The 26,339-nt window shown below is 39.5% G+C and overlaps 1 protein-coding gene and 1 pseudogene across 3 annotated transcripts in view; both read right to left on the reverse strand.

The window, feature by feature from the left end:
- Nucleotides 1-10,494, reverse strand: part of PJA2 (praja ring finger ubiquitin ligase 2) — a 70,661-nt gene extending 60,167 nt beyond the window's left edge. Inside the window, exons 1-2 of one of the 3 annotated variants that reach the window (XM_061152128.1) lie at nt 10,374-10,438; nt 9,209-9,301 (exon numbers count right to left, since the gene is read on the reverse strand). The gene's annotated coding sequence lies outside the window, so the exon portion shown is untranslated. Of the gene's footprint in view, nt 1-9,208; nt 9,302-10,373 lie in introns of all 3 variants that reach the window. The other 2 variants (XM_061152126.1, XM_061152129.1) reach the window with 2 other exon arrangements.
- Nucleotides 10,495-12,959: 2,465 nt separating this feature from the next.
- On the reverse strand, nt 12,960-13,111 carry LOC133063049 (U1 spliceosomal RNA; annotated as a pseudogene).
- Between the last annotated feature and the right edge of the window lie 13,228 nt (nt 13,112-26,339).

Consider the following 26,339-nt stretch of genomic DNA (forward strand, 5'->3'; position numbering starts at 1 on the left):
AACTAGCAAGGCAAAATGTTGAAGCAAGATTGTATGTACATGGGGGTTCCTTGTACTCTATAGACATGTTTGGAAATTTCCATGACAAAAACTTTTAAATTATTGCCCTTTTCTTTGCAATCATTTATTGAAGAAGTGTTCACATACAAAACTCTTAAGGATACATTACAATCCAAAGAATTTTTACATATATATATACATATATCTAACTACTCACCTAGATCAAAATTATTTACCATCACTTCAGAGGGTTTTCTCTCATCCCTCCCAAGACACTGACTCCTCTCAACCCAAAGGCAACCACTCTCCTGACTTCTATTACCCCAGTTAAGTTTTTCAGATTTTAAACTTCATAGAAGTAGAATCATGCATCATAAACTCTTCTGTGTCTATTTACTTTTGTTTGACACAATGTTTCTGAGATTCATTCATGTTGTTATAAACATCTTTGTACGGGCTTTTTTTTTTTAAACTTTTCTTGAGTATACATGACCTGGAATTACTGGGTCACAGTATAGAGCTATGTTTGGCTGTAACAGATCCTGACAGCTTTGTAAAGCGGCTGAAACAACTTACATTCCCACCAGCAATATATAAGAGTGTTGTTTCATATCCTTGGCAACACTTGATATTGATTCATATCCTTGGCAACACTTGATATTGTCAGTCTCTAATTTCAGCCATTTGGTAGGGGTGTGATGGGATGGTGCCTCATTGTGACATTTCCCTGATGAGTAATAATGTAGAGTACCTTTACCTATACACATTGACCTTTTGGATTTCTTCTGTGAAGAACCTGCCTGCTTTCTTGCAGACTTTAAAAAGTGTGTTGCTTGCCTTTTTCTTTTTGATTTTTAAGAGTTATACTTTCTGGATACAAGTCTCTCACCAGATTTACTTAATGTGAGTATATTCTTGTAGTCTGTGGCTTGCCTTTTCTCTTTAATGATATCTTCATGAATAGAAATTCATAACTTAGTCTAATTTACCGACTGTTTTATTTAAGAAATTTTTGTCTAATCCAAGATGATCAAGACATTCTGGGTTTGCTTCTAGAACCTTGATAATTTTAGCATATACAAATCCAACTCAAATGAATACAGTATCAGGTAGAAATCAAGGTTCTTTTTTTCCCAAATATTCAATATCCAATTTACCTAACACAATTTATTAAACATGTTTCTTAACTTTAGTGGAGCTTTTGTCATAATCCAAGAAACTACATATGTGAAGGTTCCATTTCTAGACACTCGTATTCTTCCACTGGTCTTTTTGTTCATCTTGTTCTAATATAATACTATTTTAATTAGTGTAAATTTATAGCAAGTCTTGAAACATTTAATTTTGATATAAATTTTGCAATCCATTTCATCATAATTTTTAAATTCTGGGATTTTAACTGAAATCGTATTGAACCTATAGCTCAACTTCGAGGAAACTGACATATTAACAATAGTGAGTTCCTACTATATAAAGATGAAATATTTCTCCACATACTTAGGTATTTTAAAATGTCTCCTAGCACTGTTTTATAATTTTCAGTGTAGAAGTTTTGCCAAAGTTTTTATTAGATTTATTCTTAGGTATCTTACATATTTTGATGATTTTCTAAAAGTACTTTTCTAATTTTATTTTATACTTTTTGGTTGCTAGTACATAACTTACATTTTTGCAAGCTGTCCTTGTATCCTAGTATCTTGTTAAATTCACATATTCTGTGAATATGTGAAAAACTTTACTGGCAAACACTGTAAAAATTTTTTTCCGTTTTTTAAAATTAACCTTTTCTAACCTGACTGGTTTCTAATCTAACTGGTTAGGATTCTAATGTAGTTAAATGGAGAAAAAGATATGTGACATGAAACAAGGTTTTTCACTGAGTAATTTTATCAGCTGTAGCATTTTTTTGTTGTTGTGATACTATACAGAAAATTAACACTGTTTTCTTCTATTCCTAAATTGATGAGGATACGCTAACTGTATCAGTGAGAAAATGCTACTGGACAAGTGGCACTAATAAACTCTTCAATCTGTAAAGAAACACAGTATCCATGAAATGCAAGGAAGCAGAGCACAATAAAAACTGAAGTATGCCTGAATGAAGAGTAGAGTACTCTCAGAACACTGCTTCAGCTGCACTCAACAAGCTCGGATGTAATCTTTTTGTTATTTTTCAGATAAAAATGTTTTCTAATATTCATCATGACTTCATTTTGATTCATGGACCATTTAGAAATGTCTTAGTTAATTTTCAAACATGTGGTTTGAAATATCATAATATTTCAAACTGCTGCTACTGCTAAGTTGCTTCAGTCGTGTCCAACTCTGTGCGACCCTATAGATGGCAGCCCACCAGGCTCCTCTGTCCCTGGGATTCTCCAGGCAAGAATACTGCAGTGGGTTGCCACTTCCTTCTTCAATGCATGCATGTATGCTAAGTCACTTCAGTTGTGCCCAACTCTGTGCAACCCCATGGGCCTAGCTACTTATTTTTATGTTGCTGTTGTTGTTCAGTCGCTTTTTACTTTTGTATCATGTGCATCTTTAAAGCGTTCAATCACTAAGTCTTGTCCAACTCTTTTTCGACCCCATGGACTGTAGCCTGCCAGGCTCCTCTGTCTAAGGGATTTCCCAGGCAAGACTGAATTGTAGTTAATTCCACAGGGTTCAAAGAACATGTACTGTATAATTTCCATCCTGTGAAATTTGACGATACTTTTTAAGGTCCACAATATTTTGACAAATGTCCCATATGTGCTTGAAAAGAAAAGCATAGCCTTCAGTTGTTAGATAAAATGTTCTATTAATGTCAATTATATCATGTTGATTAATCATGTCATCCAAATTTCCTATTTCCTTACTGATATTTTCATATATTTGTTCTATCACTTAAACCAAATGTATACTTAAAATCTCCAGTTATGAATGCATACCTATCTTTACTAATTATATTAACTTCTATATTCAGAGGCTATGTTATCAGGTAAATGCACGCTTAGGCTTATTATGGTGTCTTGATGAATTGACCTACTTATTATGATATTTTCCTGTTTATTTCTTGCAATATTTCTTCCTTTATGTCTATTTTGAACAATATTACAACTCATACAGGCATATCGGTTTTCTTTTGGTGAGTACTTGCAAACAATACTTACTCAGTCTTTTTATCTTCATATTATGCGTGTCTTCAAAGTGTCTTTTTAAATAAATGCCTTTAGAAGTTTTTTAATCATGCAATCACTAATCAAAAGAAAGATGGAGTAGCACTATCAATATCAGAAAAGTAGTCTGCAGAAGAAATATTACCAGAGATAAAGAAGGATACTACATCATGATAAAGAGGTCAATTCACCTAGAAGACATAACACTCCTAAACAAGTATGTATCTAACAACAGAGATTCAAAATACATGAAGTAAAAACAGTTGGAAGATGAAGCAGAAATAGACAAGCCACAATTACACTTGGAGACTTCAACTCTTTTTGCAATGACCAACAAAACAAGTAGACAAAACCTCAGTAAGGAAACAGAAAACCTAACAAGCATCACAAGTCAACTTGACCTAACAATTACAGAATATTTAACACAAATGATTAATTTACTATTTAAAATGGAATGCAGACTTTATAGAATATCCTGCCCCAAAGCAGCATGACATACATTATTTTGAACTGCACATAGACATTTACCAAGACTGACCATATTCTGATTCATAAAACTTCAAAGAAGTCAAACAAAATTATACAAAGTATGCTTTCCATCTATAATAAAATTAAGCATAGAAATCAATTATAGAAAGAGAGGCAAAAATCACCAAATAATTGGGAATTAAACAATATACATCTAAATAATCCATGGGTCAATGTGAAAGTCACAAAAGAACTCAGACAATATCAACATTAAAATTTGTGAGACCATCTTATGTAGTTCTTAGAAGGAAAAGAAGAAAGGTCTCAAATCAACAGCCTTTTAAGCTTACACCTGAAAAAACTGAGTGGATTTAAATCCAAAGCACATAAGAAGAAACAGTAAAGAGTTAAAATCAGTATAACTCAAAACTTTTTTAAAAATAATAAAATAAAAAGCTGGATCTTTGGAAAAGTTAACACAATTGATAAACCTGGAAATGAACTAATAAAGACAAAAGAGAGGTCACATTGACAACATCTAATGAAAGAAAAAGCATCACTATGGATGCCATAGTGATTAAAGGGACAATAAGAAACAACTTCATGGCAATTAATAAAGAGACAAATTCTCTGAAATTCACAAACTACTAAAACTCATATATTAGTTGACTCACATATCAAAACCTGAAAGTTTTTAAGACAAAATTAGGTTATCCTTACCATCCTATACCTATTAAAGTAATTAAATCCATCCGTTTTCAACAAAGGAACCTAGGCCCAGAAAAGTTACCTTGCAAACTCTGATAAACATTTATGAAAGAAATAGTAATCCTATCCAGAATTTTTCAGGAAATACAGAGGAAGAAACACTTTAGTCTATGAGACCAGCATTATCCTGATACAAAAATATTACACAAAAAGGTATCTTTCATGGACACAGATACAAAAAATACTCAACAAAATATTAGCAAATCTAATCTTCTAACTTATGAAAATGATAATACATCATAACCAAGTGAGGCATATCTAGATAATGCAAGGCTGACTCAACATTTGAAAATAAATCAATGTAATTCATCTTATTAACACACCAAGGAAGATAAATCATAAGATCATCTCAATAAGTTAACAGTTAAAACATTTGAGCACACTCAATGTCCAATCATGATTAAAAAATTCTCATCTAAAAACAGAACGGGGACATCCTTAACTTGATTAAAGGATTATTTTACTTAACTATAATAATATGTAGTATATAATAAAACTTGATCAAAAGTCCTAGCAGACTTACTAATGAAAGACTGAAAGATTTTTTTCCCTAGGATTATGAATAAGACATCTGTTCTTACCACTCCTATTCAACATCATACTGGAGGTCCTAGTCAGTGCAATAAGGGGAAAAAAAAGGTACAGGGGAGGTGGTTACATAAAAATTGAAAACAAACAAAAATGCTCTATATTCACAATTGATGTTAACTTTCTACATGAGAAAATCCAAAAGAATTTACAAAGGAAAAAAAGGTTATTAGAACAGGTGAGTTTAGCAAGGTTGCGAGGTCAAGGTCAGAATACAAAATCAACTGTATTTCTACATACTGTCAGTGAACAACTGGACATGGAAACTTTGGAAAATTATCATTTACAGTATTATCAGAAGTGATGAAATACCTGGATATAAACCTGACAAAAGCAACAACTTCTGTATCTCGCAATCATAAAATATTAATGAAGGAAAATGAAGACCTTTGATTAAAACCAAATAGAGATATCTCATGTGCTTACATGATTATTCAACATTAAGATGTCAATTCTTAATATTGATCAATGTACTCAATGTAATCTAAATTAATATCCCCTCAGTATTTTTTGTAGAAACCAACAAGTTACTTCCAAAAATTTTTATGAAAAAGCAAAGGGAACTAGAATATCCAGAATGATTTTGGAAAATAAAGTTGAAGAACTTACATTATCTGATTTTAAAACTTATTATAAAGCAACGATAATCATGAATGACAAAGTGGCACTGGCGAAATGAAAGATAACAGAGATCAAGGGGATAGTCCAGAAACACACTCACATACATGGTCAACCTGACTTTTGACTAAGTGGTGGTGGTGCTGCTGCTGCTGCTAAGTCGCTTCAGTCGTGCTAGAACCAGGAAAATAAACTTGATCCTTATTTCACATCATATACAAAAATAACTCAAAACAGACTGATACCCCTTGACATAAAAACAATAACATTTGTAGAAGAAATATAAGAGGAAATATGCCTGACTTTGTACTGAGCAAACTCAGAACACAGAAACACAAATTATAAAAGGAAAAATTGATGAAGTGAATTTAATTAAAATTAAAAGCTCCTCTGGGACAATGAAAAGGTAAGCTTCAGACTGCACTGAGTGTGTATGTATCTGTACGGGTCAAAGTCAAAGGACTTCTACAGAAAACTGTATAAAGAATTCCTCTAACTCAATAGACAAGCAACTCAATGTTTAAAAATGGCAAAAGATCTGAACACATACTTTACAAAGGAAGACAAATAAATGATCCAAAATAAATGATAAATTCTCAGCATCATTAGACATCAGATAAATACAAATTTAAAATACAGTGTCATACTACTACATACCCACTAGAAGGGCTAAAATTAACCAAGTTTGATGAGAACATAGAGCAACTGGAACTGTAAAACGGGAAACAGTTTGACAGGTTCTTATAATTAAACATTCATTTACAATACAACCCAACAAATCCATTTGTAAGTATTTAACCAAGAGAAATGAAAATATATGTTCACACATTCATGAATGAATGTTTGTAGAGCTTTATTAATAAGAATCCCAAACTGGAGACAGTCCAAATACCCATACATAGGTGAAATGGTCAATTATTGTGCTAAATCAATACACCATAAACTATTACTCAGCAACAAAAGCCATGAACCAGCTAAACATATAAACACATGGATTATCCTCAAAAACAACATAGTGAAAGAAGAAAACATGGACACAGAAAAATACAATTACATAATTTATTTATATAAAATTCTAGAACAAATGAAACCCATCTAGAGTGAGAAAAAGAGAACAAACTGTTTCCTAGAGCTGAGGGTAAAAAAGTGACTTACTGAAAAAGGGCAGAAGGGAACTTTGGGGGATGAGAGAAATATTCAGTATCTTGACTGTAGTAATGAAAATATTCTACTCTTGATTGTGGCAATGGTAAAAAAAAGTGACTTACTGAAAAAGGGCAGAAGGGAACTTTGGGGGATGAGAGAAATATTCAGTATCTTGACTGTAGTAATGAAAATATTCTACTCTTGATTGTGGCAGTGGTGACATGACTGTATACATCTGTAAAAACACACTGAGCCATACATTTTAAATCTATGTATTTTATTGTAAGTAAATTATCCTCAATAAAATTGATTCTGTAAAAAACAGCTCTTTTGGGAAAATATTAACCAGGGAATACTGGTGATGCCCCTATACAAATACTCAAAAGGTATCAAAAACATGAACAAAATTCAATACCCATTTATGATTTTTTAGAATGTCACCAGAAATTAAAAACAATAAAATCACTTGAAAAGTTAAGAATACAAGAAAATATTTTAACCTATTATACTCTCCATTTATCAGAAAGCTTCAGTAAACATCATGCTGATGCTGCTGCTAAGTCACTTCAGTCGTGTCCGCCTCTGTGCTACCCCATAGACGGCAGCCCACCAGGCTCCCCTGTTCCTGGGATTCTCCAGGCAAGAACACTGGAGTGGGTTGCCATTTCCTTCTCCAATGAGTGAAAGTGAAAATTGAAAGTGAAGTCGCTCAGTCGTGTCCGACTCTTAGCGATCCCATGGACTGCAGCCTACCAGGCTCCTCCATCCATGGGATTTTCCAGGCAAGAGGATTGGAGTGGGTTGCCATTGCCTTCTAGTAAACATCATAATTGATGCTAAAACATCAGAAACAATCCCCTTAAAGTCTAAAACACCACCAAGTTGTGAACTATCACTGCTATTATTTAACATTATGTAAAAATATATACTAGCCAAAGTAATGATTAAAAAAAGTGAAAGTGTTAGTTGTTCAGTCCAGTCAGACTCTCTGTGACCCCAAGGACTGCAGCCCAGGAGGCTCCCCTGTCCTTGGGGATTCTCCAGGCAAGAATACTGGAGTGGGTTGCCAGTCCCTTCTCCAGGATATTGTCCGAACCCTTGGAACGAACCCAGTTCTCCTGCATTGCAGGCAGATTCTTTACCAGCTGAGGCACCAGGTAAGTCCTAATGTAATGAGGAAAACACAAATTATAAAATTTAAAAGCCACAAAACTGTGAATATTTTCAGATAATCAACTCAGTAAAGTGGTTAGATACATGATAAGTAGAAAAAAATTCAAAAGTTTTGGTATAACTGGGTGGGGGGGGGGGGGGAACCAATGTTACTGAAAGTTTCTATCCACCAGAGCTACCAAGATGGAATACCATACATAGAGTTTTATGGAATAAAACTATAAAACTTTCCTTAAGCAAGATGTGAATTAAGAGGCATGCTATACATACGTATCTATCAGAGGAGAAAGATTCAGTATCACAAAGGTAAATTTGCTCCATATTAATCTAAAATTTCTGTATGATCTTACTCAAAACACCTGAAGGATCTTTTATCTAATTTGCAAGTTGAGTCTAAAGTTCATTTGTAGAATGCATAAGATTAACTTCGAAAAGAGTAATAAGGAGGGAGAAACTGTTATCAAAATTTAAATGCATACTGTTTTTAATCTAGCAATTCAATTTCTAGGAATCCATGCTCCAGAAATAATCACATAAACAGGAAGTTCACTGAACAGCTGACTCTTATCATGAAGGTAGAACTAGAAGGGGAAGTGGGAGGTGCACTTTTTACCTTACAGCCTTTCCATGCTGTTTGAAATCTTAAAATTAAAAAAAATGTAAAGGATATTATTAAAAACAGGTAACTGTAAAACTTGGCTTCAAATAAAGTATTATTTGTGGTAAGAAAAAGAAACTAACTTAAATGTCTTTCAGTAAGGAAAGGAACGGTTAAGTAAATTACAGCCCATTGAAATTATTTAAGTATCATTTAACTTTTAAAAAGTACCAAGGGGACTTATGATTTACAAGGGAAGATGGCCAAGATACATAACTTGGCAAAAAAAAACAAGTGATATATCAACGTATTTAGTATATTCCCACCAAACTCTCCTAACTTTACATGTATGCATATGTGTTTAACAGTGTACATTAGGAAGACGTACAGTACTGTTAACGCTAGACACTGGAACGAGACTGGGGGATAAAAAGGAATGTTCACATTGTAGTTAATGGTTCATTTTCTGTATTGCTGAAATTTTACATCTAGTTTGCATGTTTGTAACTGAATTTTAAAAATCAAAATTATTTCATATAAAAATAAATTCCAGAAGACATGGGAAAAAAAAGTCCAAACGTTCGTTAAAAATCTCTTAAATGTTTATCTTCGTGTTTATTTACATACTCGGCAAATGATCTATAGTCTTCACCAAAAGGGGCTGCCAATGTAAAGACATTTAACTTACCAAACAGGTCATGATAAAAAATAAGAATATATTAGGTCTTTAAAAAAAACAACTTTCCCGGAAGCAGCCGACTCAACGCAGTGCCTTAAGCGTCTGTCAAAAAAAAAAAAGAGGAAAAAAAAAAGCCTGGAGAGAGAAGTCTTCTCAACAGCTCTTCCTCTCAGTGAGGAAGGCTGCCCCTCTCCTGTTCGGCTCGGTCCAAGCGGCGCTCAGCGCCTGGACGCGCGCAGAGCCACTGACGAGCCGTCAACGCCGAGCCAGGCCGGGGTCGGGGTCTGCCCTGACCCGCCGCGCTGACGGGGGCGCCGGGCTGCTATTCGGGCGCGTGATGGCCGCGGCCTTGGCCGGGATCTGCGCGCCCAAGTCTCGGGGACGACCGCGGGGCAGGGGGGGGACGGCCATGGGCGACTTTCGGGGGCGCGGAGCTGCCGCAGGCTCGCGGAGTCCCACGGCTCGGCTCTAATCGGGTGCCTGACCGGGGGTGCGCGGGGTCTCCACACAGGGTGACCGGGAGGGGGGGTATTCACATGCGGTGTGAGCGGGGGTCTCCACACGGGATGACTGAGTGGTGTGAGCGGGGATGACAGGGGTCTCCACACGGGGTGGGTGGGCGGGGGAGCTCCACACCCGGTGACTGAATGGGGGTGAGCGGGGGTCTCCACACGGGGTGACCGAGTGGGGTGCGCGGGGGTCTCCACACGGGGTGACTGAGCGGGGTGCGCGGGGGTCTCCACACGGGGTGACTGAGCGGGGTGCGCGGGGGTCTCCACACGGGGTGACTGAGCGGGGTGCGCGGGGGTCTCTACACGGGGTGACGGGGGCGCGGTGAGCGCGCCGGGGGAGACGGTCTCCTCACACAGCCGCGCTGACGGAGAAACGCAGAGCTCGCGGGCCCAGCCGCCAAGGGCAGCGAGGAGGAGCGGCCTGCGGAGGCCCCGCGGCCGGCGCTGGAGGAGAGGGCCCAGGCGGCGAAGACTGCCTCTCCCAGTCAGCGACCCCACCCACCATGGCCGGCGCGGCGGGCCGCGGAAGGGCCCCGCTCGAAGGCCGGGACGGAGAGACGCCGGCGGCGGAGGCGGCAGCTTCCCCGCCGTGACCCTCGCCGACACCGTGACCCGACACCGGGACCAGCCTCATTTAAAGAAAAGGAAAGCAATCCCCTCACCGAGCTGAGAAGCGGCTCCGGAGCGAGGACGGGAGCCGGTCCTCCACCCGCCGCCGCCGCCTTCTTCTCCGCCTCCGACTCCTCCCCCGCCCAACGCGCAGCAGCCGGCGGCGGCGGAAACACGGGCGGCGGCGGCGCGCCCCGCCCCTTGCGCCGCGGCGCAGGCGGGGGCGGGGGAGGGAGGGGGGGAGCAAGCCCCGCCCCCAAAGCGGACTCCACCAATAGGCTTAAGAGGCCGCTGCGGGGGGTAAGCCGCATGCCCAATTGGAACCTGAGGAGTGGGCGCGCGTCAGTAGTTGGGACGTGGCGGAGCAGGGGAAAACACTCGTCCTGTCTTTGCGCCCCGCTCCCACGTCTCGGCAAGGGGGAACCTCGCCGATTGGCCCTAGAGCGGAAGGACAAACCCCACCCCCGCCCGGCCCCGCCCCCTTTCCCTGCAGCACTGCGACGTTTGAGGGGGCGGGGCGCCGTGCCGGGCAGGGACCGCAAGGCCTTCAATGGGTTGAGCGGGGAGGCAAGGGCGGGGACTCAGGGGAACGGAGGCCGTGCGGAGAACTGGAGGAGGACTGGCGCAGTTAGGCTTCCAGAAATGAAGGCGCAGCACGCGAGATGGAGGTGTCAAAATCAATCCTCAGTCAGTCCAGTCGCTCAGTCGTGTCCGACTCTTTGCGACCCCATGGACTGCAGCACGCCAGGCCTCCCTGTCCATCACCAACCCCCTTGAGCTTGCTAGTCGGTGATGCCATCCAACCATCTCATCCTCTCTCGTCCCCTTCTCCTCCCGCCTTCAATCTGTCCCAGCATCAGGGTCTTTTCCAATGAGTCGGTTCGCGTCAGGTGGCCAAAGTACTGGAGTTTCAGCTTCAGCATCAGTCCTTCCAACGAATATTCAGGACTAATATCGTTTAAGATGGACTGGTTGGATCTCCTTGCAGTCCAAGGGACTCTCAAGAGTCTTCTCCAACACCACAGTTTCCAAAATCAATCCTAATTTGACTGTAGACCTAACAAGATTAAGGTCTCCCGGGGTCATGGGTAGGCCGAGAGAAGATAGCAGGAGGAGGAAGGGCAGCTCTCCCTCCCTGCCCACCTTCTCCCCTCCCACCCCGCAGTCCCGCAGGCAGTCCTCTGTCCCCTCATTTCTGATTCTCTTGGGGGAGGTGCGGGTCTTATGGAGGTGCTTGCGTTTCCTCTGTATAGCCACGGCCGGACCAGAGGCTTCCAGTCTGCACCTTGGGGCGGATGGGTTGTCAAGCTGGTAAGTATCAGCTCCCATCACTTGCAACCAAAATAAATACAACAGCTGTAGTCCTTGGACACCTTAATTAATTCAAATATGGGTAACAGTTTAGTCAGTCGTGTCCGTGATGCTGAATTGTTTCTTCGTCCTGCACGTGTCCTCTTTTTATGCCGAACCTGTCTGCTTCTGTGATTACAGTCCAGCCCTCCTCCCATCTTACTGCAAGCCTCTTCACCCCCACCACACACATGCCCGACGCCAAGGATACATTTATCTTATCACCTGCGCCAAGAGTTAAGAGCCCCACTTTTTGTGCTGTCCCTGGAAACTGCAAAATCTCCTGCCAGTGAACCCAGACTAATTTTTTTGCTGTTGATGAAAACAAAATTATCCCAACTTTAGTATAAAAGTTGGACTATGAGAATTGGCTAGGCAGTTTGTGGAACAAAACTCTCAGCCCACTGATGTAGTACATTTCTTACCAAGAAACCATTTCCTGCTTGATATTTCTCTGCTTCACACGTGTTGCTCTTTCTCCATCCAAGTCTCTTCCTCTTTGAAGGAGAACTGATACTTTAGTCACATTTCCCTTGTCTCCTTTTAGGATGTTGTATACTGATCCAATTGGATACACTAACCTGTTTGTTGGGGCAGGGTTTTCCAAATTTTAATCTCTTTCATATAGTATCTGTGTATACATTCACAGTAGTATTTATTTTCTTTAAATGTGTTTTTCCTTCAGTTTCTTTAAGAGGAAGACTTCGTAAATTACTATACATTGAAAGCCTGTATCACCTCTCCCAAGTTGAAAGCGGCTGAAGGAGAAGTGAACATAAAGCAAAGTTTTTAAATTCTGGGAATTAAAGAGCATTTTTTTCTACTAAAGTCTCTAAGCCTAAAGCCTATTGCCTGTAAAAAATGGAAGGTTACCAAGCACTAGAGACATATTTTAAAAGCAAGCAGGGAAGTGGCATTTTTATCATGATATAATCAAAGGAGAGAAAAATAGAACCAAAATAGGAATCACACTCTCACTATGTGAGTCTTTTTTTTTTTTAATCCTGCATGCATGTCCCAAGGCATCAGAATTGATCTATGTTACTCTTTGAGAAACACTCCATGTATTCTAGAATCAAAAGGCTACACTCTCACTATATACTAGCTCCTGTGGAACTGTCATGGTGCCTCTGGGTTTGTCATTTAGCTTGTTGATGTGTTACAATGAGCATATATTGAGGATTAAGGTCTAGTCAAAATTAGCTTATCTGACATCTTGGACCCATTTGATTATAATCTGTTTATATTGTGTCCTCGGGCTACGTTATCCTTTTTCTCTTTTTCCCCTGGGGGGAAAGTTCCCCACTACCACAAATTATGCAATTGAGTTTCCCACATTTAGGGAAATTGCAGGGGCCAGCACATCTGGAGTGTAATGGATGAGCCTCACTTTGGAAAAACTACCTTCGTGATCACTGTATCTCCCCTGTCAGGTAAATATGGGCTATGTCACTTTTTCAAAGGTTGTGCCATGTCCCCTTCCCCATTTCGATACCTAGCATGTAGTAAGTACTAAACACTTAGGTAGTGTATTTTATATATATATATATATATAGATAGATAGATAGATAGATAGATATAGGTATATCAGTTCAGTTCAGTCGCCTAGTTGTGTATGACTCTTCGTGACCCCATGGACTGCAGCACGCCAGGCCTCCCTGTCCATCACCAACTCCCAGAGTTTACTCAAACTCATGTCCATCCAGTCAGGGATGCCATCCAACCATCTCATCCTCTGTCATCCCCTTTACTTCTGCCTTCAATCTTTCCCAGCATCAGGGTCTTTTCCAATGAGTCAGTTCTTTGCATCAGGTGGCCAAAGGATTGGAGTTTCAGCTTCAGCATCAGTCCTTCCAGTGAATATTCGGGACTGATTTCCTTTAGGATGGATGGTTGGATCTCCTTGCCGTCCAAGGGACTCTCAATAGTCTTCTCGAACACCACAGTTCAGATATGTAAAAATAATATGTATATGATTTTTATGTATTGTTGTTGATTGCAGAGGGGGGAAGCACTCCCTACGGCAATGAAATGAAGGCACCACTTTTCATTTCTATAGGATGTAATGCTGTAGTTATTGAGGTGTGATCCCCATACCAACAGAATCAGCATTAATGTCTCTAATATGCAAATTCTCAGGTAGGTCCAACTTCAGACCTGAATTGGAAACTCTAGGTGTGGAGTCCAGCAATCTGTATTTTAGCAAGCCTTTGTGGTGATTCTGATGCATGTAAAGTTTGAGAACCACAGATGTAATAGGTAGAGGATTGGTCAATGAGGGAGACGCCCTGAGTTCGAATTATATCCTTAGAGTGACATCACAAAAATGGAGATGCAAGCACCTCTGAAAATTATTTTCTCCATAAAAGCGATGAGAAAGCTGGCAACATTGTCAGAGTCAGCTTTTTCAGAACTCTGGAAATCAACCAAGGGCTTGCAGCAACCCAGGAAGCATTTCTTCAAGAAAACAGCTTACTCTAATCCAATCTCAACTCCAGTTCCACTATCGCACTGAAAAATAATAGCTGACAACCATGGTGAAAAGGAGAATCGTGGCAGATGCCAGACAAGGCAGAATGAGGCTGGGATGCCTTCAGAGCCTATTTCCAAGGGAAGAGTCATCATTTGAACTATCTGCTGGTTCCCCAGAAAATCTCACTTGCAAGCCTGGGAAAGCTTTTTCCCCAGAAGCGTTTGTCAAAAAACAAGCAAACAAACACTGAGAGGCGATTGATTAACTCTGCACACCTTAGGCAGTGGCAGCAGTTTGGAGCAGCAAAATTGGTTAAACAGAAAGCTTCAAAGGAAAAGCTAGAGAATGTAGGAGCTTCGTAAGCTCCAACACATTCATAAGAATCCAGAAACCAACACACATGCCGAGGATTGTGCTAAACAGTGCATAAACTTGGCAGAGACTTCAGAAGGCCCTAAACATTCACTCTTGAGAGTCCTTGGGACTGCAGGGAGATCAAACCAGTCAATCCTAAAGGAAATCAACCCTGAATACTCATTGGAAGGACTGATGCTGAAGCCGAAGTTCCAATGCTTTGGTCACCTGAGGTGAGGAGCTGACTCATTGGAAAAGACCCTGATGCCGGGAAAGGCTGAAGACAGGAGGAGAAGGGGACGACAGAGAATGAGATGGTTGGATGGCATCACTGACTCAATGAACATGAGTTTGTGCAAGCTCCAGGAGATGGTGAAGGACAAGGAAGCATGCTATGCTGCAGTCCACGGGGTCGCAAGGAGTCGGACACGACTGAGCGACTGAACAACAACAAAGGCTGATCTTGAGGCTTTGCATAAGTAAGAAATGGAGACTAAGGGGAAACTGTCAACTGCCTGGCCTGGTGTTGAACCGTGACCCAAACACATACACCAGATACTCAACAAACCCTGGGAGATGTACTATTGACAGTTTACTTAATCCAATTATCTAAGCATCATCATGGTCCCTTACAAGTCTAGAAGCAATGTTATCTTTTAAGGAGCTGTCTTACAGATGCCAGGAAAATGTTGCTGTTTATGGTTGAGCAGGTATTTCTGCTGATGGGGGAGGTTTGGTCAATGTGTAATGTGCTGTAGAGGGGAGAGTGGAAACCAAATGGTAAAGAAAAAAATTTTTATATTTAAATGTTTCTTGTCTTGTCATAAAATATGAATTTTATTTCACAATTTCCCCCTTTTGATCATTAATCATTTGGTAGAAAGCAGTAGGTGAGCAAATATTTTCTAGAGTAGTTGCTTTCCTGCCCTGGGTCTGTCATATCCCTTGATACCAAGTCCTAATAGGTTAGTTCACTGTTTTTGTTGGGTAATACTAGCAGAATGTTTGGCAAGGACTGACAGTCAATTCTAGGTTGTCAAATAAGACTTAAACCAATTTTTCTCCCATGTGCGTTGTGTATGCCTATTATTTTATAGAGAACTATTGGCATAATCTATATTTTCATTTGATTGAAAATATAAATATAAATATACTATCTTAGTATAAGCAAGTGACACATAGAATAAAAGAAACTATTACCTTATAAGTTCCACAAAGTGTAACTAAAATTGCCTGTAGGATCAACAACATCATTAGCAAAAACTTAAGCCAACAGCCTCCTAGACCAAAGCATTTTCCTAGAGCTTCCTCTAAACTGGGAGGAGAATTGTTCAGAGCAGAAATGTGACACTTCACTTGGGTTATAAGACCAGTTACATTTGAAGACTCGTTAGGTGTAAAGATACAGCATTCAGTACATGCTACAGCACAAATTCCCCATTCAGTTCAGTTCAGTCGCTCAGTTATGTCTGACTGTTTGCGACCCCATGGACAGCAGCATGCCAAATTCCCCCTTGGGAAACAGCTAAAATATTGAGGGCCATGAAATTCTGTGAGACTGCTTTTCTCATCATGGAAATTTCCAAACTGAGAACCTAATGGGTTGATTACTATCATTCAAAGCTTGCTGAGTGAATGTTGTTAAAGCCTCTACATGAATAATATCTTCTGTTCCAAGTGAAGGAACAAATACTGCGATCAAATGATCATACTTTTGGAAAACAGATTGAGCCCAGTGTGTCTGTATTAAACGCAGATTGACAGATTGGCTGGGGCTGTTTCCAAGATTACCTGTAGGTGACCTTGAGCCCAAGGGAAACCAATTATATATCTCCCTAAACAAGCTGGGGAGACTCGATGTCATAAACTTGTTGCAAAAATCCACTGGGGCCTGTTAGGAGCTACCCAAAATATAACACCTAATGAAATGGAGTTATTTATGGCCAGGTTGAGAATAGGCATTATTAATTGGCTGGATCAGAAAGTCTCAGTTATGCTGGTGATAACATTAGCTTGTGTGGTGCTAGAGTTTCTTTTCTTTAAAATAAAAATTTCCAAGAGCCATCCAGTTAGGGCCCTGGAGAGGAAAAATCCACCAAGGCAATTGAGGAGTAATGAACATAGGTATTTGGCCATAAACAGCAATTTGATTTATTTTTGAAACTTGCCTAAGACTGAGCACAAAGACCAAATACATTTGGTTCATAAGCACAAGTGTGAGCAACTGTCAAAGGTGTCAGCATACAGACCTAGTCCCGCATCTTGAGTTATCTGTCTGTTTCAGATGTCACCATCAGCTCATCCTGGCGTGGGTGCGCCTGTCTGAGTTGTAATTAGGTGTCAGAAACAGGAGTTGCAGTTCATCCAGGAGAGGTCTGGCATGGTCTCCAAGGTGGTTACAAAGAGTCTTTTACCTGATTTCTTTTCCAGGATGCATTATCTCCCAGTTGCAGGTCATGGTGAATCAGATCTTCATCCAAAGTTAGATTACTTTGATAAACTTCAGAAACAAACTTCATCCAAAGTTAGATTACTTTGATAAACTTCAGAAAGGGACACAAACAAAGTGTCCCTTTAAAAACTAAACTTCACAAGCAGCTGTCTAGAAAGTGAGCCTTAGCCAGTAAATACAAACCTCCATGGATAAAACTAGAATTTAATATTCACTAAAACATCTTTTTTCTCTTTAAAATTACCCTTACTTCTAACAAACATGGCCAAATTAAGACTAATCTGTTTGTGAAGTAAGTCTGTGGTTAATTGATCACGTAGGCTTTTTAATTGGTTGTGTTGAAACTTTTCAGAAGCGATCAGATTGAACTTAAAAAAAAAAAAAAAAACTTTCAGGGCCAGGAAAGTGACAACAGGGATGTGTTACAGGTTCCACCTGTGATAGCTATAAATTTGAGTGATAGATTCGAGTGAATTCTTCTCATCTGAAGGTCCTCAAATACCTTGAGATTCTGGACCTGTTAGAAGTTGACCTTCCTTATACCAGAGAAGGGGCTTCCCAGGTGGCGCTACTGGTAAGGAACCTGCCTGCCAATGCAGGGGATGTAAGAGATACGGGTTCTATCCCTGGGTCAGGAAGATCCCCTGGAGGAGGGCATGGTCAACCCTCTCCTGTATTCTTGCCTGGAGAATCCCATGCACAGAGGAGCCTGGTGGGCTACAGTCCATAGGGTCCCAAAGAGTTGGACCTGGCTAAAGAGACTTAGCACACACTTGCATATCTGAGAAAGCTTCTGGGAGCCTAAGAGTTTCCAAATTCTGGAGAGTTCAGGTAGAGAGAAAAAATAATTTCATTTCTACTTGTAGAGGTGTAATTTAAAGCCTTCCTTATATCTGGGAAAACACAGGTTAAAAAACAGTACTATTTCAGACAAAACCAAAAAGTTATAACCATACTTATAGGTTCACTCAATCCTATTTAACTAATCCCTGATCTTAATCTTCTGTTAATAGTTTAATGAAGTCATCAGATTTTCCATTAGAATTCTTTAATTTCTTACCCAATTCAGTGGTATGATCTGAGAGTTATCAGAAACCTGCACTTGTCACAAAGTCCTTTCCATGAATCTTCTTGAAGATAAAAAAATTTTGCAAAAGCATCAGAGTACAACAATAAATGGCAAAAGACTTTTTAAAAATCAAGCTTAAGGATCTAATTACAGTGCAATTGAAACCTGGTTATTGCTATGACATATGGCGTGTGTGCATGCTCAGTCACTTGTGTCCAACTCTTTGCGACCCTATGGACTGTAGTTCGCCAAGCTCCTCTGTCCATGGGGATTCTCCATGCAAGAATACAGGAGTGGGTTGCCATGGCCTCCTTCAGAAGATCTTCTGGATGGAACCTGTGTCTCTTAGGTCTCCTGCATTGGCAGGTGGGTTACAATTTAAGATAATTACTAGAAATATGACTAACAGCATTCTACCAGCATAACAGAATTTTAGGAGCTCTATGTAATTTCTGTATTAACAATATTTTTATTTAAAGGATTATACTTTCTACAAATAGGAAGGCTAAAAAGTTTGAAATTTTTACCAAAATTTAATACAATACTTGGTTCTTTACAACAGTCACAAGGTTTTTAGCTCTGGACACTCAGGTTATACAACAACCTTGTTGCATTAATTCAACCAGAACCTTCACACTTTCTCAGTAAAGAACAGGGTCAATTTTTTTCAAGAGGCCTTGCCTTCCAACTCCACAGTTGAGAAACTCCTGTAACAGGACAGAATGAACCAAACTGAGATCAGGCTGCAATCAACCTGCTTTCCGCCCTGATGCTCACAGGGCTCTGGGCCAATTCTCTCCCAATCCTGGGTCTATCATGGGCCGCTCAGTCTGCTTTTGCCAACAGTGAACTCCAGGATATTCTACTCAATACTAAACCTACCCTAAAAGATATAGAGAGTCTTCTCTAAGTGGAAAAAAAAAATGACTACTAGAAGAAGAATCTACAGGAATGAAAAATCCCGCTAGTAAAGTAAATGTATGCTGAAGGCTACGAATCAACCACTTAAATAAATTAATACAAAGATTAAAAGACAAAAAAGTAAGATCAACAATAACTACAATAAACAGAGAAGGGATAAACATGAAGATGCAAAGTATGACATCAAAAAACACATAGTGTAGGGGAGAGGAGTAAAAAAATATAGATGTAATAGATGTTTTCAATTCTTTTTGACACTAAATGACTACCAGTTTAAAACAAGCAGATACTGTTGTAGGTCAACATATTTGAATCCTTTGGTAACCACAGATAAAAAACTTACAATAGATACACAAAAACCATAGAAAAAGGACCAAGCATACCACTAAAGAGAAACCTCAAACCACAAGGAAAGACGCTAAAAGCGATGAAGAGGGGACTGTAAACATAGCCAGAAAACAAGTGAAGATGGCATGTTTATGTTTCAGTAACCACGCGGTTTTCTGGCACTTGTTTGGCTGTGCCAAGTCTGGTCTGTGGGCCGTCCTTCTCTGGGGTGGCGTGGTCTAGGTTCGCTCGTGGCAGGGGGGATCTTAGTTCCCCAGCCAGCCAGCAAACCTATGTCCCCTGCATTGGACGGTGGATTCTTTTTTGTTTTTCAATTCAAATTTAATTTTATTTATTTATTTAAAAAGTGAAACAAAGATGAATATTTTTAATAAAGGCTACAGTTCACAAAGAAGACAGACAGCATAAACCATTAGACACCTTAAAAAAAAGCAAAGATACATAAAGCAAAAATCAGAAGACATGTAAGGGAAAAGTAAAAATATATTATCATAGTGAGACATAGTAACATTTCTCTGAGAATACTTTATCAAGTGCAGGAAAAATAAGAATAGGAGCATCTTGGATGATGTCATTAATAATTTAAATATGATAGATTTATATTTAATTAATTTATATAATCATATCCTGTACAAATATTTTAAAAATTTTGTATCTTATATGTTATTATCCATAGGACATTTAGAAAAACTGGCAAAAGGATAAACATTACTAAATTTCAAAAAGTTATTTTTTGTGTGTGTGATTCAGTCATGCATAAACATATATAATGTTTTCAAAATTATTTTTCATTATAAGTTATTACAAGATATTGACTACAGTTCCCTATGCTACATAGTAAACTATTGTTGCTTGTTACATTTCTATTCTTTATAATTAAAAATCTAGCATTCTATTCATACTAAGTTAAACAAGTGGAATCAAAATGTCATAAGTTTTTTTGTTAGGTAAAAATTCATAAGTTTTCTAAAATATATATATTATACATATTATTTATATATATGTATACAAAAGTTTTTCTACTATGCTTGATAAAGGCTTGAGAAAAAATTTTTTAAAAAAAGAAGAGATGGAGAAATTGGAAAACAAATGAAACGGGAGCACTGAAGATGAAATAGAAAAAGTGAAACAAACCGGAAAAAATTAAAAGCTCCTCATATAGCCCAGCTGTTTCTAAACATGGCTGCTCATCAGAAACATATCTGGAGCTCTAGCAAGAAAAAAAAAGCACTGGGCATTTGTATTTTTCAAAAAATTCCAAAATAATTCTGATATGCATATGGATTTTAAAAAATGATTACAGGTTTTTCTATTAAATGGTAGTTTTGGTGATATAGAGTTCTATAATTTTTCTGTTGACCAAAAAATGATACAATGGTACTAAGTAATAGTTACATAATCACAATAGTAAAAGATGTTTAACAGTTTTCACAAGCAACAGCCAGACAAAAAATAAAAGATAATTACAACTGTAGTCCATAATGGGAACATGATTAACTTAACAATATAAAACAGTTATATACAATATGGGGGGGGTCAAGCAGAATTTGTGCTAAGTGGAAGTGCCTACATGCACATGTTTTCTGCTCAGTCTATGTCTTTTGGTGGTGTATTTAATACATTTACATTTAAGGTAATTATCGATATGTATGATTCTCTTACTGTTTTCTTAATTGTTTGGGTTTATTTTCTGTAGGTCTTTTCCTTCTCTTGTGTTTCCTGCCTAGAGAAGTTTCTTTAGCATTTGTTGTAAGGCTGGTTTGGTGGTGCTGATTTCTCTTAACATTTGTTTTTCTGGAAAGCTTTTGATTTCTCCAACAAATCTGAAGGAGAGTCTTGCTGGGTAGAGTATTCCTGGTTGTAGGTTCTTCCCTTCAGTCAGTTCAGTTCACTCAGTCGTGTTCAACTCTTTGTGACCCCATGGACTGCAGCACGCCAGGCCTCCCTATCACCAATTCCCAGAGTTTCCTCAAACTCATGTCCATTGAGTCGGTGATGCCATTCAACCATCTCATCCCCTGTCATCACCTTCTCCTCCTGCCCTCAATCCTTTCCAGCATCAGGGTCTTTTCAAATGAGTCAATTCTTCACATCAGGTGGTCAAAGTATTGGAGTTTCAGCTTCAACAGCAGTCCTTCCAATGAATATTCAGGACTGATTTCCTTTAGGATGGACTGGTTGGATCTCCTTACAGTCCAAGGGACTCTCAAGAGTCTTCTCCAACAATTCAAAGTCATCAATTCTTCTGCGCTCAGCTTTCTTTATAGTCCAACTCTCATATCCATACATGACTACTGGAAAAACCATAGCCTTGACTAGATGGACCTTTGTTGGCAAAGTAATATCTCTGCTTTTTAATATGCTGTCCAGGTTGGTCATAACTTTTCTTCTAAGGAGCAAATGTCTTTTAATTTCAAGGCTGCAGTCACCATCTGCAGTGATTTTGGAGCTCCCCAAAATAAAGTCTGTCACTGTTTCCATTGTTTCCCCATCTATTTGCGACAAAGTGATGGGACGAGATGCCATGATCTTTGTTTTCTGAATGCTGACCTTTAAACCAACTTTTTCACTCTCCTCTTTCACTTTCATCAAGAGGCTCTTTAGTTCCTCTTCACTTTCTGCCATGTGGGTGGTGTCATCTGCATATCTGAGGTTATCGATATTTCTCCCAGCAATCTTGATTCCAGCTTGTGCTTCATCCAGCCCAGCATTTCTCATGATGTACTCTGCATATAAGTTAAATAAGCAGGGTGACAATCTACAGCCTTGACATACTCCTTTTCCTATTTGGAGACAGTCTGTTTTTCCATGTCCAGTTCTAACTGTTGCTTTCTGACCTGCATAAAGATTTCTTGGGAGGCAGGTCTGGTGGTCTGGTATTCCCATCTCTGTCAGAATTTCCCACAGTTTGTGATGATCCACACAGTCAAAGGCTTTGGCATAGTCAATAAAGCAGAAATAGATGATTTCTGGAACTCTCTTGCTTTTTCAATGATCCAACGGCTATTGGCAATTTGATCTCTGGTTTCTCTGCCTTATCTAGATCCAGCTTGAACATCTGGAAGTTCACAGTTCACGTATTGTTGAAGCCTGACCTGGAGAATTTTGAGCATTACTTTACTAGCGTGAGAGATGAGTGCAATTGTGCAGTAGTTTGAGCATTCTTTGGCATTGCCTTTTCTGAGATTGGAATGAAAACTGATCTTTTCCAGTCCTGTGGCCACTGCTGAGTTTTCCAGATTTGCTGGCATATTGAGTGCATCACTTTCACAGCATCATCTTTTAGGATTTGAAATAGCTCAACTGGAATTTCATCACCTCCACTAACTTTGTTCATAGTGATGCTTCCTGAGGCCCACTTGAGTTCTCATTCCAGGATGTCTAGCTCTAGGTGAGTGATCATATCATTGTGATTATCTGGGTCATGAAGATCTTTTTTATATAGTTCTTCTGTGTATTCTTGCCACCTCTTCTTAATATCTTCTGCTTCTGTTAGGTCCGTTCCATTTCTGTCCTTTATTGAGCCCATTTTTGCATGAAATGTTCCCTTGGTATCTCTAATTTTCTTGAAGAGATCTCTTGTCTTTCCCATTTATTGTTTTCCTCTATTTCTTTGCACTGATCACCGAGGAAGGCTTTCTTATCTCTCCTTGCTATTCTTTGGAACTCTGCATTCAAATGGGTATATCTTCCTTACATCAGTATATCGTGCCATTCCCTTCTGGCTTAGAGTTTCTGTTGAGAAATCAGCTGGGATCCTGATGGGAGTTCCCTTGTAAGTTATTTGTCCTTTCCCCCTTGTTACTTTAAATAGTTTATCTCTGTCTTTAATTGTTGTCAGTTTCATCACTCTGCATTTTGATGTGTTCCTCCTTGAGTTTATCCTGCATGGGACTCTCTGTGCTTCTTGGATTTGGTTGATTATTTCCTTTCCCGTGTTAGGGAATTTTTCAGCTATTATCTCTTCAAATATTTTCTCAGGTCCTTCCTCTCTCTCTTCTCCTTCTGCTACCACTATAATGAGAATGCTGGTGTGTTTAATGCTGTCCCAGAGGTCTCTTAGGCTGTCTTCATTTCTTTTCATTCTTTTTTTCTCATTCTGTTTTGTGGCATTGATTTCCACCATTCTGTCCAGCAGGTCATTTTTCCGTGCTTCTGCCTCAGTTGTTCTGCTCTGGCTTCCTTATAGTGTATTATCCATCTCTGTTTATTTGTTCTTTAGTCTCATAGGTCTTTGGTAAATATTTCTTGTATCTTCTCAATCCATGCCTCCATTCTTTTCCCAAGATCCTGAATCACATTCTCTATCATTATTTTGAATTCTTTTTCTGGACAGTTGCCTAAGTTCACTTCATTTAGTTGTTTTTCTGGGGTTTTATCTTGTTCCTTCATCTGGGATGTATCTGCTTTTTCATGGTGATGAAATGTAATGTGGTTTTGTTTCAGTCACTGTGGGATTGTGGTTCTTCTTGCTTCTTCTGTCTGCCATCTGATGGAGGAGGCTAAGAGGCTTGTGTGAGCTTCCTGATAGGAGGGACTGATGGTGGTGTGAAAAATTGGTTCTTACTCTGGTGGGCAGGTCTTTGCTCAGAAAAGCTTTAATCCAATTATCTGCTGATGGGTGGGGTTGACAAGGGTGGTAGTTTTTTGGCCTGAGGCAACAGGACCTTCCCAGACAGCTGCTGCTAGTCCTCTTGTCCCTGGGGTGAGCCCCTGGTTACCCACGCCTCCGCAGGAGACTCTCCAACACTAGCAGATAAGTTTGGTTCACTTTCCTGTGGACTCATTGCTCCTTTCCTCTGGGTTTTGGTGCATGCTAGGTTTTGTTTTTACCATCCCCCAAGACTGGAGTTTCTGTTTCCCCCAGTCCTTTGGGAAGTCTTGTAAACAAATCCCACTGGCCTTCATGATCAGATTCCCTGGGGATTTCCAGTCCCTTTGTTGGGTTCCCAGGCTGGGAAGCCTGACATGAGGTTCGAAACCTTCACAACAGTTCAGTTCAGTTCAGTTCGGTCGCTCAGTTGTGTCTGATTCTTTGCAGACCCATAGACTGCAGCACACCAGGCCTCCCTGTCGATCACCAACTCCTGGAGTTTACTCAGACTCATGTCCAGTGAGTCAGTGACGCCATCCAACCATCTCATCCTCTGTCGTCCCCTTCTCCTCCTGCCTTCAATCCTTCCCAGCATCAGGATTTTTTCAAATGAGTCAATTCTTCACAGCAGGTGGCCAAAGGTTTCAGCTTCAACATCAGTTCTTCCCATGAATATTCAGGCTGATTTCCTTTAGGATGGACTGGTTGGATCTCCTTGCAGTCCAAGGGACTCTCAAGAGTCTTCTCCAACACCACAGTTCAAGAGCATCAATTCTGCAGCGCTGAGCTTTCTTCACAGTCCAACTCTCACATCCATACGACCACTGGGAAAACCACAGCCTTGGGAGAACTTCTTTCATGTTACGCCCTCCCATCTGTGGGTCGCCCACCCAGCAGTTGTGGGATTTGATTTTATCATGGTGTTTCCTTCCTCCCATCTCGCTGTGGCTTCTTTGTCTTTGGACGTGAGGTATCTTTTTTGGTAGGTTCCAGCGTCCTCCTGTAGATGGTTGTTCAACAGCTAGGTATGACTTTGGTGCTCTCATGGTAGTAGATGAGCGCCTGGTCATCTACTTCACCATCCTGAACCAGAAGCCTGGAATGTGGATTCTTAATCATGGACCACAGAGAAGTCCCCAGTAATCACTTTAAATGTCAAAGGAGTAAATGTTCCAAACAAAGGACATATGGTGACTAACTGAATAAAATAAAATGAAACAAAACCTCCCCTATATGTTGCTTTTAAGATATTTAATTTTGAACTAAAAGCATAGAGAGACTAAAAATGAGGAGATGCAAAAACATATTTCATGCAAACATATGGCAGGATGGTGGGTTTAACAATACTCATATAAGATAAAATAGAATCTAAAACAAAGTCTATTAAAAAAAAAGACAAAGAAGGGTATTATATCCTGGTAAATAGATCGGTATGAGAAGAGAATTTTTTATTTATTAACACATATGTAACAGATACAGGAGCAATTAAATACATAAAGCAAATATTAATGGACATAAAGGGGAAAATCACCAGTAATATGATAATAATACTACTAGATGTGTGGTTAATCATGTCTAACTCTGCAACCCCATGGGCTGTAGCCCACCAGGCTCCTCTGTCCATGGGATTCTCCAGGCAAGAATACTGGAGTGGGTTCCCATTTCTTTCTCCAGGGAATCTTCCCAGCCCAAGGATCAAACCCACATCTCTTCTGTCTCCTGAATTGGCAGGTGGGCTCTTTACCACTGGTGCCACTTGGGAAGCCTACTATGATAATAGTAGGTTACTTCAACACCCCAGTAACATCAAAGGAGAAGTCATTCAGACATAAAATCATTAAGGCAACAGTGGTCTTAATTAATACAAAAGATCAGTTGGACTTGATATCTACAGGGCATTCCATCCCCACACAGCAGAATACACATTTTTTTTTTCAACTACAAGGGAAATGTTCTCAGAGATAGATCACATACTAGGGCACAAAATTAGTCTCAATGAATTTAAGAGGTTAAAAATTATACCAAGCATGATCACTGACCACAACATTATGAAACTAGAATTCAATTACTGGGGAAAAAATGGGAAAACACAAACATGTGGAGATTAAACAGCAGGTTACTAAGAAACAAATGGGTCAATGAAGAAACCAATGAGGAAATCAATATACTTTGAAAAAAATGAAAACGAAATCATAGCATTCCAAAGTCTAAGGGATATAGCAAAAGCAATTTTAAGAGGGAAATTTATAGTGATATAAGTGCACCTAAGGATATAAGAAAAGTCTCAAATAAACAAGTTAACCTATCATCTGAAAGATTTAGGAAAAGAACAAACATGGCTCAAAATCAGTTGTAGAAAGGAAATAATAAAAATCAGAGAGGAAATAAATAAAACAGATCCCAAAAGCAATAGAAATACAACTAATAGAAAACAACTGCTGTTTTTTAAAATAGATTA

Source organism: Dama dama, chromosome 9, assembly GCF_033118175.1.
Source record: "Dama dama isolate Ldn47 chromosome 9, ASM3311817v1, whole genome shotgun sequence".
NCBI classification, from domain to species: Eukaryota; Metazoa; Chordata; class Mammalia; order Artiodactyla; family Cervidae; genus Dama; species Dama dama.